We start from the raw sequence: 12,146 nt of genomic DNA, 5'->3' as shown, positions 1-12,146 counted from the left end.
AACAATTGTGACGGATCCGTCGATCCGTCACTATGTCGGAGCAGACTGACGCCAAACAACTGAAGTGTGAAAGAAGCCTTAAGCTTCAAATAAGGTCCTCACAGTTCCTCTCTGTCCCCCATAAAGGATAGGACACAACCCGTATGACAGGTAAACTGGGCCGTTTTACAGGGACTCTATCATAACCCGGGTCCTATAATTATCACTGTGTCTCCTGGGTATCAATGCAGACAGGTGATGTACAATCCAGCTGTCCTGCCAGTTTCTGCTATGCCACTATAGAGTTCAGCACGGCCTCGGTCTTCCAGCTACCGGAATCTGCACTAGCCAGGGAGGAAGCCACTTCTCAGCTCTGTCCCACAGGCTCTATTCTCCTGCGCTTCTCCCTCCTGCAATCTCTCGCTTGAGCTGCAAACCTCCGGCTGCACGGCTCCAAACACGTTCCTATCCAAACACGGCTCCAAACACATTCCTATCCACAGACTGCTCCAGTCTGCTGTCAGGCACTCTCTGCTCCCTTGGTCTCTCTAACTTCCCCTCCAGCCAGAATATATAAGGGTCGCTCCCCTTAATCCAGGTTCAGAGCTCCCCCTTCTGGCCTGGAGTGTGAACGTGTTGTATGTGAGATGTACCTGGTGAACGTTATCCTTCATCGCCTCCAAGCGTGACATCACTCTCCTCATGGGGAAAACAATGCCACTGTGACGGCCTGCACCCTGGGGCATCACAGAGACACTCTCTGGTGCTGTTTATGGAGACACTCTCTGGTGCTGTTTATGGAGACACTCTCTGGTGCTGTTTATGGGGGAACTCTCTTTTCGGTGCTGTTTATGGGGGCACTCTCTTTCTGGTGCTGTATATGAGGTCCTCTTTTTTTGGTGCTGTTATGCGGGCACTCTCTAGCTATTACTGTATATGGGGGCACTCTCTTACTGGTGCTGTTTATGGAGACTCTCTTTCTGGTGCTGTTTATGGGGGCACTCTTCAGAGAAGGAATATTTCAGGTTGAATCTACCATTGACCGTCTATAAAATAAAGGTTGTAATAGAAGCTGCTACCGGTATCCGGTGAATGATTCTGGCCATTCTCAGAACTAGGGATGGGCATCTACAAGGAGAAATGTTTTCCTGGACTTCTTCCTTTAAGGAATCACATAGAAGATCACTAGCTTCTTCCCAGAAATGGCTGATAACTGTGATTCACCTGCGAAGTAAATGAATACGAGATTTGTTTTTCTATAAAGTGAATCAGTCACCAGAACGGGTATTTCAGCTGTAAATGCTGCGGGAAGCCTCCGCTAACTGTTCATTTACCCTGCAGCAATGAAACATGACACAGCGCGCCCGACAATCAATGGGCCTTCTGTGCAATGTATGGCTGCAGAGCAGAGGCCGGCCCCATCATCTCTGTGCTTTGTGTTGCTTCTTTTAGTGCGTTTTTAGGACACAACTTTAGGGGCCTGAGGTCCGGGCTCTGTGCGACTGGTCATGTTCTTCCACCAAACTCATTTGTATTTTAATTAAATGCATGTATATGAGGCTAAAAATCAGGTTTTCTTTTGGGTTTCCTTAAAAATTTTGCCGAGCTTGTATTCTGTAGCCTCTGTGTCAGTTGCTACCTGTAGAATGAGTCAACAGAGATGTAATCAGAGAGCTCATTCAGACGGGAGAGGGTCTAACAGGAGAGGGTCTAACTTTTTCTGATTTCCTCTCATCTGATTTAAGGAGCACAAACCAGAACAAAGTTAAATGTACAGAGAAACAAAGGGCATTTAAAAGCCAAACAGAGACACATTTTAAATGCATCTGTCAAACCCAGAGTCCTCAGATGCCAGAGAGAGACGTGTGATCCGTCACTGTACAGAACTTTACACCACTCCATCCGATGCACGGCATGGTGCTTGGTGATGTAAGGCTGCATGCAGCTGCTCAGCCATGACGCTGCCAATGGGGGCGCAGTGTTTGTGCTGATGTTAATACCAGAGGAGGTCTGGACTGTGCAGTTATGGAGTCAGCAGTGCGTTGGTGATTTTCATGTTGGGCAAGGTGGATGGATGTTATACACCGGGGGGGTGAGGGGCAGGATATTATAGACTGGAAGCGAGGGGCAGGAGGTTATACACTGTGGTAAAGGGGACAGAGGTTGTAAATCAGGGGCAATGTGGACGAATCTTATACATGGGGGGCAATGGGGCTGTATGTTATACACAGGGGGCAATGGGGCCAGATATTATACACAGGGGCAATGGAGCGAGATGTTATACACAGGGGGCAATGGAGCCAGATGTTATACACAGGGGGCAATGGAGCCAGATGTTATACACCGGGGGAAATGGGGCTAGATGTTATACATGGGGGGCAATGGGGCCAGATGTTATACACCAGGGGCAATGGGCTGAATGTTATACACTGGGGGCAATGGGCCGGATGGTATACACTGGAGGTGAGGGGACAGAGGTTATAGATCAGGGGTGAGGGGCTGGATTTTATACACTGGGGCAATATGGGATTGAATGAGAAACTGGAATTCAATTAGTACATGTGTCTATTACGTTTGTCCGTATTCTGTATCTCCAGACTACTTTATGTCATTTATTTCTAGCTCAGGAAATATGTTCGCCCTAACAGACACGCCAGTAACAGACACCCCTTTAATTGTCATGTAATCTGGGCTCTATGAGTGGTGTATATCAGGGCACGATGGCACCGGCCTTCATGCTCACCACCGATCCTGACATATGATATTAGGGTGTGCTTGGGCAAGCCTGAAACACCTTCCGGGAGGCAATTAAATGATCTGGCATGATGTATCCGCTGTACAATTATGTACTAAAAGTAGAAGAACCAATTTCCTTGCGCCCTATTAGTCAGCAAGACACTTTGTGATCATTTCATTATTAAAGGCGTTTTCCAGGTAAAATAAAAATAGACATAAATAAGCTGCTGGTAGCTGCTCAATCCGGGGTCCTGGATTCGGTTTCCTTGAGTCGGCACATGACCAAAATGATGTGTGATATGGGATTGCTGACTGTTTCTTTCAATAGCTAAGCCAGCCCCCTTCTCAGCTGAAGAAACAGGAAGTAATGTCCTTTGTAAAACTATGGACGGACTGGAAAAAAAGGTGGCAGGACCCAGGGTGGGGTGACTATTGGCCTAAGGGTGCTTTCATACTGTGTTCTGGCATCCGCTTGTTGGTCCTGTCGGGGCTTATGTACGATCCCCCTGGCCCAAAACGGAATGTGCGCTCTGTCGTGCATCATTTTCGGAAGTGTACACCTATTGGACACAGACACTCAGACTTAGTAGACTTATTTTATGGACCAAGCTACAGAGTGAGAGACCTAATTGTATCCAGTCTCCAGCCTGTCTGGCAGCTGCAGCTTGTAATGAGCAGTGAGAGATCTCAGCAGCGAGGAGGGACACTGAGGAGCTATCAATCAGGTTAGGAGGTCAGAGATTGACTTAAACCTTCAGTAAGGATATAGCAGCCATCCTGACAATTTTCAATGCAAATTCACCAGTCTCATCAGATCTTAGAGGTCCATATAGACGTCTATGCGGCTTTTAGGGTATGTGTCCACGGTCAGTAAACGCTGCTTGTTTGACGCTGCGCAGAGCTGCAGCGTCAAACACGCAGCGTCCAGATGTTCCAGCATAGTGGAGGGGATTTTATGAAATCCCGTGTCCACTATGCGTGGAAACACGCATCCGACTTCCCTGCGACTCCGGACATGCTGCGCGTCTTTTCAGATCGCAGCATGTCCGTGCTACCTGCGTCGCCGCAAGTAATATCACAGGGCGCTATGCGAGGGTGAGATGATCCCGAAGGTGTACAGTTAACACATCCGGCATCATCGCGTCCCAGAAAGGGGGCGGGGCTTAGCGCCGAGCGGCTTCGCCGCTCCGGCGATACCGCCAGCCATCCTGAGCGTGGACACGTACCCTAATAGTGATAAATCCGCTTTAATGTACTTTGTACTTTGTACTTTGGTTTCTATTAGTTTTTTAAAAATCTATTCAGCCATTTTTCTATTCAGCCAAGGAACGTCACTCAGCTTTTTCAGGCTCCTGGAAAGCGTCCCAGCATAGTAATGCAGTGGAAGTATACGGTGACACCTCACAGTAGGAATAGGCTGATTTCAGGAGTCAGGAAAAGCTGGGTGACCACAATCTGATCTGATAGGGGCACTCAGACCCAGAGAACTGCAGTAGGCCCCTGACCCAGATGTGAGACCCACCACTGCTCTGGGATAAGGGTCAGTCACAAGCCTGCGCTGTTTTTGGCTCAGATGACTCAGGAGTCAGCATGCAGCGCTTGTTCTAACGTTTGTCATTAATCCTGTTGAGCAATCATCAGCATTAAATGTTCCTCTAAATGCAGTAAATAGGTAAAAGTAGAGGAAGTGCAATCGTCCTGGGGGGGTCGAGTGGTGATAACAAGGAGGAGGGGGGTTTAAGGTACCTATGACATCGCTAGCGATCCGTGACGTTGCAGCGTCCTGGATAGCGATATCGTTGTGTTTGACAGGCAGCAGCGAACAGGATCCTGCTGTGCCATCGTTGGTCGGAGAAGAAAGGCCAGAACTTTATTTCGTCGCTGGATCTCCCGTAGACATCGCTGGATCGGTGTGTGTGACACCGATCCAGCGATGTCTTCACTGGTAACCAGGGTAAACATCGGGTTACTAAGCGCAGGGCCGCGCTTAGTAACCCGATGTTTACCCTGGTTACCAGCGTAAACGTAAAAAAAAAAAAACAGTACATACTCACATTCCGGTGTCCGTCAGGTCCCTTGCTGTCCGCTTCCCGCACTGACTGTGAGTGCCGGCCGTAAAGTAAAAGCAGAGCACAGCGGTGACGTCACCGCTGTGCTGTGCCTTATGGCGGGAAGCGGACGGCAAGGGACCTGACGGACACCGGAATGTGAGTATGTACTGTTTTTTTTTTTTTTACGTTTACGCTGGTAACCAGGGTAAACATCGGGTTACTAAGCGCGGCCCTGCGCTTAGTAACCCGATGTTTACCCTGGTTACCAGGGGACTTCGGCATCGTTGGTCGCTGGAGAGCTGTCTGTGTGACCGCTCCCTTATAATAAGCTTATCGGAACAAGGGACAATAAACCCCCTGTAATAAGGAATCTCCCATGTAAGGGACAAATACTGTATATCCCTTGCAATTAGGAGTCTCCTATGGAAACAGCGCAGAATTATGTTTCTTCTGTTTGCACGTGCCGCTCGCCGCCCACTCAAAGGAAATCATAAGAAAGGAAGGAGGGGGTTAAAAAAAAGTGTATGTGGGCTCTAGGTCCTGTATTGCCATCTTCATGTTATGTGGGCACAGCACCTCCAACTGTACCTGAAACCACAGGCGGGGATTCACAGTGACACCGACATGACACATAGCATCACCTGCCACAATGCACGGTCCAGAGGCGTCAGGTCACAGGTGAGGGGGCTGGCTGATATGAGCACCAAGACCCTTCCAAGGAATTGCTGGAAAAAAAAAATAATAATAAAAAATTATATATATATACATATATATACTATATATTTTTTGTAAATAAATATACTTTATGTATATATATATATATATATATATATATATATATATATACACTCACCGGCCACTTTATTAGGTACACCATGCTAGTAACGGGTTGGACCCCCTTTTGCCTTCAGAACTGCCTCAATTCTTCGTGGCATAGATTCAACAAGGTGCTGGAAGCATTCCTCAGAGATTTTGGTCCATATTGACATGATGGCATCACACAGTTGCCGCAGATTTGTCGGCTGCACATCCCAAAGATGCTCCATACAAGGCAGGATGGATCCATGCTTTCATGTTTACGCCAAATTCTGACCCTACCATCCGAATGTCGCAGCAGAAATCGAGACTCATCAGACCAAGCAACGTTTTTCCAATCTTCTACTGTCCAATTTCGATGAGCTTGTACAAATTGTAGCCTCCGTTTCCTGTTCTTAGCTGAAAGGAGTGGTACCCGGTGTGGTCTTCTGTTGCTGTAGCCCATCTGCCTCAAAGTTCGACGCACTGTGCGTTCAGAGATGCTCTTAGGCCTACCTTGGTTGTAACGGGTGGCGATTTGAGTCACTGTTGCCTTTCTATCAGCTCGAACCAGTCTGCCCATTCTCCTCTGACCTCTGGCATCAACAAGGCATTTCCGCCCACAGAACTGCCGCTCACTGGATTTTTTTTCTTTTTCGGACCATTCTCTGTAAACCCTAGAGATGGTTGTGTGTGAAAATCCCAGTAGATCAGCAGTTTCTGAAATACTCAGACCAGCCCTTCTGGCACCAACAACCATGCCACGTTCAAAGGCACTCAAATCACCTTTCTTCCCCATACTGATGCTCGGTTTGAACTGCAGGAGATTGTCTTGACCATGTCTACATGCCTAAATGCACTGAGTTGCCGCCATGTGATTGGCTGATTAGAAATTAAGTGTTAACAAGAAGTTGGACAGGTGTACCTAATAAAGTGGCCGGTGAGTGTATATATATATATATATATATATATATATATATATATATATATATATATATATAGCCAGTACCTCATTCATGCAAAAAAAATGTGTACTTACTTATTGTCCCAAGTAAACAGCACAGGTGGCACATAGGCCAATAAATACACCAGGTTTTTTTTTTGCATGGAATTGGCCAGGCGCTGCCGACTTTCTTTGCTTCTTTATGTACCATAGGTGTGTGGGGTGCAACATTTGGGCCGCCGAATATTCCTGCACTTATGCTTGTGTTGCTCATTTTAGGAGAAAATAGAAGAGAAAAAGATGCTAAAAAAGTGGGAACTCCCAGGAAAATATATACAATTTGAACTTTATTAATGTAAACAACATCAAATCTTGTGCAATAAGACAGACTCATAAAAACAGCTATGGAACCTGTCTTTGGTTTTTTAAATCTTTTTATCAGTCTGTCTTGTTGCACAAGATTTGTTGTTGTTTACATTAATAAAGTTCAAATTGTATATATTTTCTCTTCTATTTTCTCCATTGCTATGCAGCATGCTTTAGGAGAACCCCTTCAGTTCAATTATGAATTAGCGGTGCCCTCTGTTTCTTAGTTTTGCTTGTGCTGCTCATTTTCTTACTTTTTTCTCTATTCCTATTTCTCTATATAAAAATATAGTGAATAACAATAATTTAATTTCTATAGCGCCAACATATTCCGCAGCACATTCCGCAACATCTACAGATAATAAACACATTACACAGTAACACATAGTTCTACAGTTACAGGAGGAGTGGGGGTCCTGCTCACAATATTACAGTCTGTAAGGAGGTAGGGGGGCACAATAGGTAGAACGTGCTGTTATGTACGGTCCGGCCATCATTATTATAATGAGGGTTTTCATATAAAGCTGCATGATATAGTCATCAGCCAGTGTCCATCTAGTTAGAGTTACCAAATGAAATTGGGTGCATGGAGGAAGTGGAGTAGGAAGGAGCAGATTCTGAGTAAAATTTAGGAAAGGGGAACAGGGAAGAGTAGGAAGATTAATGAATTGAGAAATGTGGGAGCTATGCATTAGTCAGATAGTCCAAGGTAGTGCATTCCAGACAACTGCCGCAGCTCGAGAAAAGTCTTGGAGATGGAGGTGGGAGGATGTTAGTCTTAGGTCAGTTGCAGAACAGAGGAACATGTAGGGCAATAAACAGAGATGAGGGAGGAGATGTAGGGTGGTACTGAAACATGGAAAGCTTTGTGGGTAAGAGAGATGAGTTTGTATTATATTCTGGAGCGAATGGGTAACCAGTGTAATGACTGGCACAAGGTGGAGGCATCGGTGTAGCAGCTGGACAGAAGAACGAGCCTGGCTGCTGAATTCATGACAGATTAGAGAGGAGAGGGTTTGGTTATAGCAGTGTTTCTCAACTCCAGTCCTCAAGACCCCACAACAGGTCATGTTTTCAGGATATCCTTAGTATTGTACAGGTGATAATTTCATCACCTGCTCAAGCATTAATTCCATCGCCTATGCAATACTAAGGAAATCCTGAAAACATGACCTGTTGTGGGGTCTTGAGGACTGGAGTTGAGAAACACAGGGTTAGAAGGAGACAGATCAGAAGAGAGTTGCAGTAGTCCAGACGAGAATGAATAAGGGCAACAGTGAGAAATTTTGCAACTTCAAAAGGTGAGAAAAAGTCGGATTCTGAAGAGGTTTTCAAGATGCAGGTGACGCGAGTGATCGCATATAGGGAATAAAGGAAAGTTCTGTGTCATACGTGACCCCAATTGCATAATTGACATCAGTAAAGAATTTCTATTAGAATCATTCGTTTATCAAATGCCGATGTGTGATTTGTGCAGTCATCAGTTATAATGACGCCTAATGACGTGCTACTTTCATATTATTTTAGACAAAGCCATATAGAAAAATATATCTTGTATCATCAGTTATCTGCGAATATGAAGCTGATGGTAGCAAAGACTTCAGGCGCCCCCTAGTGGCACTGCGGCCAATGTATAGCACAAGGAGAGTCGGCTCACGTTTCTCCATATGTCCTGACAATAACTATCCTTTATAAGTAACTAGTACGAGAGAACATAAGAAATTTTGTAATATGTCTTATGAGAGAAATCAATCTTTTTTTGTCTCCCGCACTGATCATTTACTTTTAAAAAGTAATCCATCCGACAGACCATTCTAATAGTCTGACGAGAAGTTTCAATCTCTCTTATCTGTCTTTTTCTGAGCTCCTCTAAGCTGATTTATGACCACAGACCACATCAAAGTTGAATGTGCAGGAAAACAAAGAGCCTCAATGGCAAAACAGGGAAACCCAATTACAAAATTGATTTTTAGCCCCAAATACATGCATTTAGGGGAAAAAATATAGTATACACCTCTGCTACAAAACAAAATAGAATACCTTCTTAACCCCTTACTGACCTCGGACGGGATAGTACGTCCGAGGTCAGCTCCCCTGCTTTGATGCAGGGCTCCGCGGTGAGCCCGCATCAAAGCCGGGACATGTCAGCTGTTTTGAACAGCTGACATGTGCCCGCAATAGGCATGGGCAGAATCGCGATCTGTCCGCGCCTATTAACTAGTTAAATGCCGCGGTCAAAAGCAGACAGCGGCATTTAACTACCGCATCCGGAAATGACATCATCGCCGACCCCCGTCACATGATCGGAGGTTGGCGATGCTTCTCCATTGTAACCATAGAGGTCCTTGAGACCTCTATGGTTACTGATCCCCGGCAGCTGTGAGCGCCACCCTGTGGTCGGCGCTCACAGCACACCTGATTTTCTGCTACATAGCAGCGAACAGCAGATCGCTGCTATGTAGCAGAGGCGATCGCGCTGTGCCTGCTTCTAGCCTCCCATGGAGGCTATTGAAGCATGGCAAAAGTAAAAAAAAAAAAAAAGTAAAAAAAAATGTGAAAAAAATAAAAAAAAGCATAAAAGTTTAAATCACCCCCCTTTCGCCCCAATCAAAATAAATCAATAAAAAAAAAATCAAACCTACACATATTTGGTATCGCCGCGTTCAGAATCGCCCGATCTATCAACAAAAAAAAGCATTAACCTGATCGCTAAACGGCGTAATGAGAAAAAAATTCGAAATGCCAGAATTAAGTTTTTTTGGTCACCGCGACATTGCATTAAAATGCAATAACGGGCGATCAAAAGAACACATCTGCACCAAATTGGAATCATTAAAAACGCCAGCTTGGCACGCAAAAAATAAGCCATCAACCGACCCCAGATCATGAAAAATGGAGACGCTACGAGTATCGGAAAATGGCGCAATTTTTTTTTTTTTTAGCAAAGTTTGGAATTTTTTTTCACCACTTAGATAAAAAATAACCTAGTCATGTTTGGTGTCTATGAACTCGTACTGACCTGAGAATCATAATGGCAGGTCAGTTTTAGCATTTAGTGAACCTAGCAAAAAAGCCAAACAAAAAACAAGTGTGGGACTGCACTTTTTTTGCAATTTCACTGCACTTGGAATTTTTTTCCCGTTTTCTAGTACACGACATGGTAAAACCAATGATGTCGTTCAAAAGTACAACTCGTCCCGCAAAAAATAAGCCCTCACATGGACAAATTGACAGAAAAATAAAAAAGTTATGGCTCTGGGAAGGAGGGGAGCGAAAAACGAACACGGAAAAACGGAAAATCTCAAGGTCATGAAGGGGTTAAAGTACTGATCCCAACTGTTCCAGTGGGAATTATACTGAGACAGAAGAGGCTTAATCTTGATTTTGTATTATGGGTTCCCTCCTTAAAGGGGATTTAAAAAGTTTAAACAGAGTTCCTCCACTAATTTCCCCTGCTCCACTGATTCTGGAACAGTTTTTCTTTTTCTCGTGTGTCCCTTTGTTCTGAAGTTATGCCCCCTGTAATAATGGTGTAAATTTTTGGCTGCAACCCACTGGGTGTGTACTATAGAACTTCTCTGTGGGCGTGGCCATGATTTGATTGGCCAGTCTCAGAGAAGAAAAAGGACACGCCCCAGAGAAGTTCTGCAGTTCACACCAATTTAGTTGATGGGAAATTTTGCTTCTTTATTAACAGGGGGGTCATAACTTTGGAACGGAGGGGCGCAGAAAAAAAAGAAAAACTGTTCCAGAATCAGTGGAGCAGTAGCAATTAAAGGAGGCCATCAGTTTAAATATTTAAAAAAATACTCTTTAAATATAAGAGGTGGTCATATATATGTGTATGGAGGAACTATGATTTATATCAATCACTAAACATAACTGTGTTGCTCCGTATATGAATTACCTGAATATTTACAGCTCAGCTATTCATTCCTTCTGCAGAAATACCTAAGTGGATTATGCAGAATTAAAGCAAGAATCAACTCCATTGTAATAAAGTTTATCCCAAATTTAGGACGGGTCCATAAAAAAAAGAAAAAAACTTTGCTTGGCATTCATAGTTAGTCATATTATATTAAAAAAAAGCACTTTATTAAAGCGCTTCTTGGAACTGAAATACAAATCCTCACACACGTAATCTCATTAATCCCTATGTACAAATAACTCAAGAATGCCCCCCTCCCGTATTCAGCACCAATTAACTCTTAAGAAGACCTCGAATTAATAAATTATGAACGGAAGTAAATTTGTAGTTCAAGGGCGCCATTAACCCCCGAATCACAACCAATCCGCAGGACATGGAGATTACCAGTAATTAGTCGCAGGATTAGAAACCACGACGCGCGTTCCATTAGCCAATAAAGCCGTTATATGGCGCAGTGAGAGGATACATACGTGGCCGCAGCTGATGGAGCCGTCAGTCGTAAAGTCATTGCCCTGGCATTGGTGGTAAGTGTCAGCGATCAGACTACAAAGTCTGATATACCCTCCCCAACCCTAATACTGACGACAAAGTCTGATATACCCTCCCCACCCCTAATACTGTACGGAGCAGAGGCAATAGGAAAGCAGCCAAGATAGAGGCCATGCCCACAGCTAATAATACATTTAATTAAATACCGGCCCTTGGGCAATGTAATATGAAAATACCAAAGTAATGACAGAAAATGAGAAATTTTAGAACTTTGGCCAACGTTATATTTATGACTGTGGAGTGACTCCGGCTTATGTTGTATTTCTAAAGAACCAGACAAAACACAAACTCCATTTTGCAACATCCTACCCATGAAAAAGAAAAGAAAAAAAACTTGTCCAAAAGCAGATTTGTTGGTACCTGGTCTAGCAGCCACACTGGTAGCCCGTAGCTGCCGGACCAGAGCCCTGAGAACATCCTGCTACCTACGACATCCCTAGGGCATCTTCAGAACAGTAGACCCCATATCGTCGCTGCGGTATGACATGGCCGGACCTACTAGAAGAGGCGCCGGGGATGACAGCGATTTCTAGAATATGCCGTCATATTAAAATCAGTGGAGGTCCAATCTCTGGGACCCCTATCATTCTTGATAATGTTGTGAGATGACACCGATGTAGTGATGGAGTGAAAAATTAGTAAGTAACACAACTCTACACCAGTGCCATGCCTCATCGTTCCCAATGATCGATGGGGGTCCGAGAGGTCGGTGCCCTTCGATCATAGAAACTACAGCCAGTGCGATTTTACTCATACGCTGCAGTTCCCTGCACAGCGGATAGAAGTGCAGGGAAAAAAC

The 12,146-nt window shown here is 44.6% G+C and overlaps 1 protein-coding gene across 1 annotated transcript in view; it reads right to left on the bottom strand.

Annotated features, from left to right (window-relative positions):
* Positions 1–11,366, bottom strand: part of LOC143805861 (inositol-trisphosphate 3-kinase A-like) — a 79,007-nt gene extending 67,641 nt beyond the window's left edge. Inside the window, exon 1 of the mRNA XM_077285591.1 lies at positions 11,269–11,366. The gene's annotated coding sequence lies outside the window, so the exon portion shown is untranslated. The remainder of the gene's footprint in view (positions 1–11,268) is intronic.
* Between the last annotated feature and the right edge of the window lie 780 nt (positions 11,367–12,146).

Source organism: Ranitomeya variabilis, chromosome 2 (assembly GCF_051348905.1).
Source record: "Ranitomeya variabilis isolate aRanVar5 chromosome 2, aRanVar5.hap1, whole genome shotgun sequence".
Classification (NCBI taxonomy): Eukaryota; Metazoa; Chordata; class Amphibia; order Anura; family Dendrobatidae; genus Ranitomeya; species Ranitomeya variabilis.
Note: the sequence above shows the minus strand (reverse complement) of the source record. Positions and strands in the feature narration are given on the sequence as shown.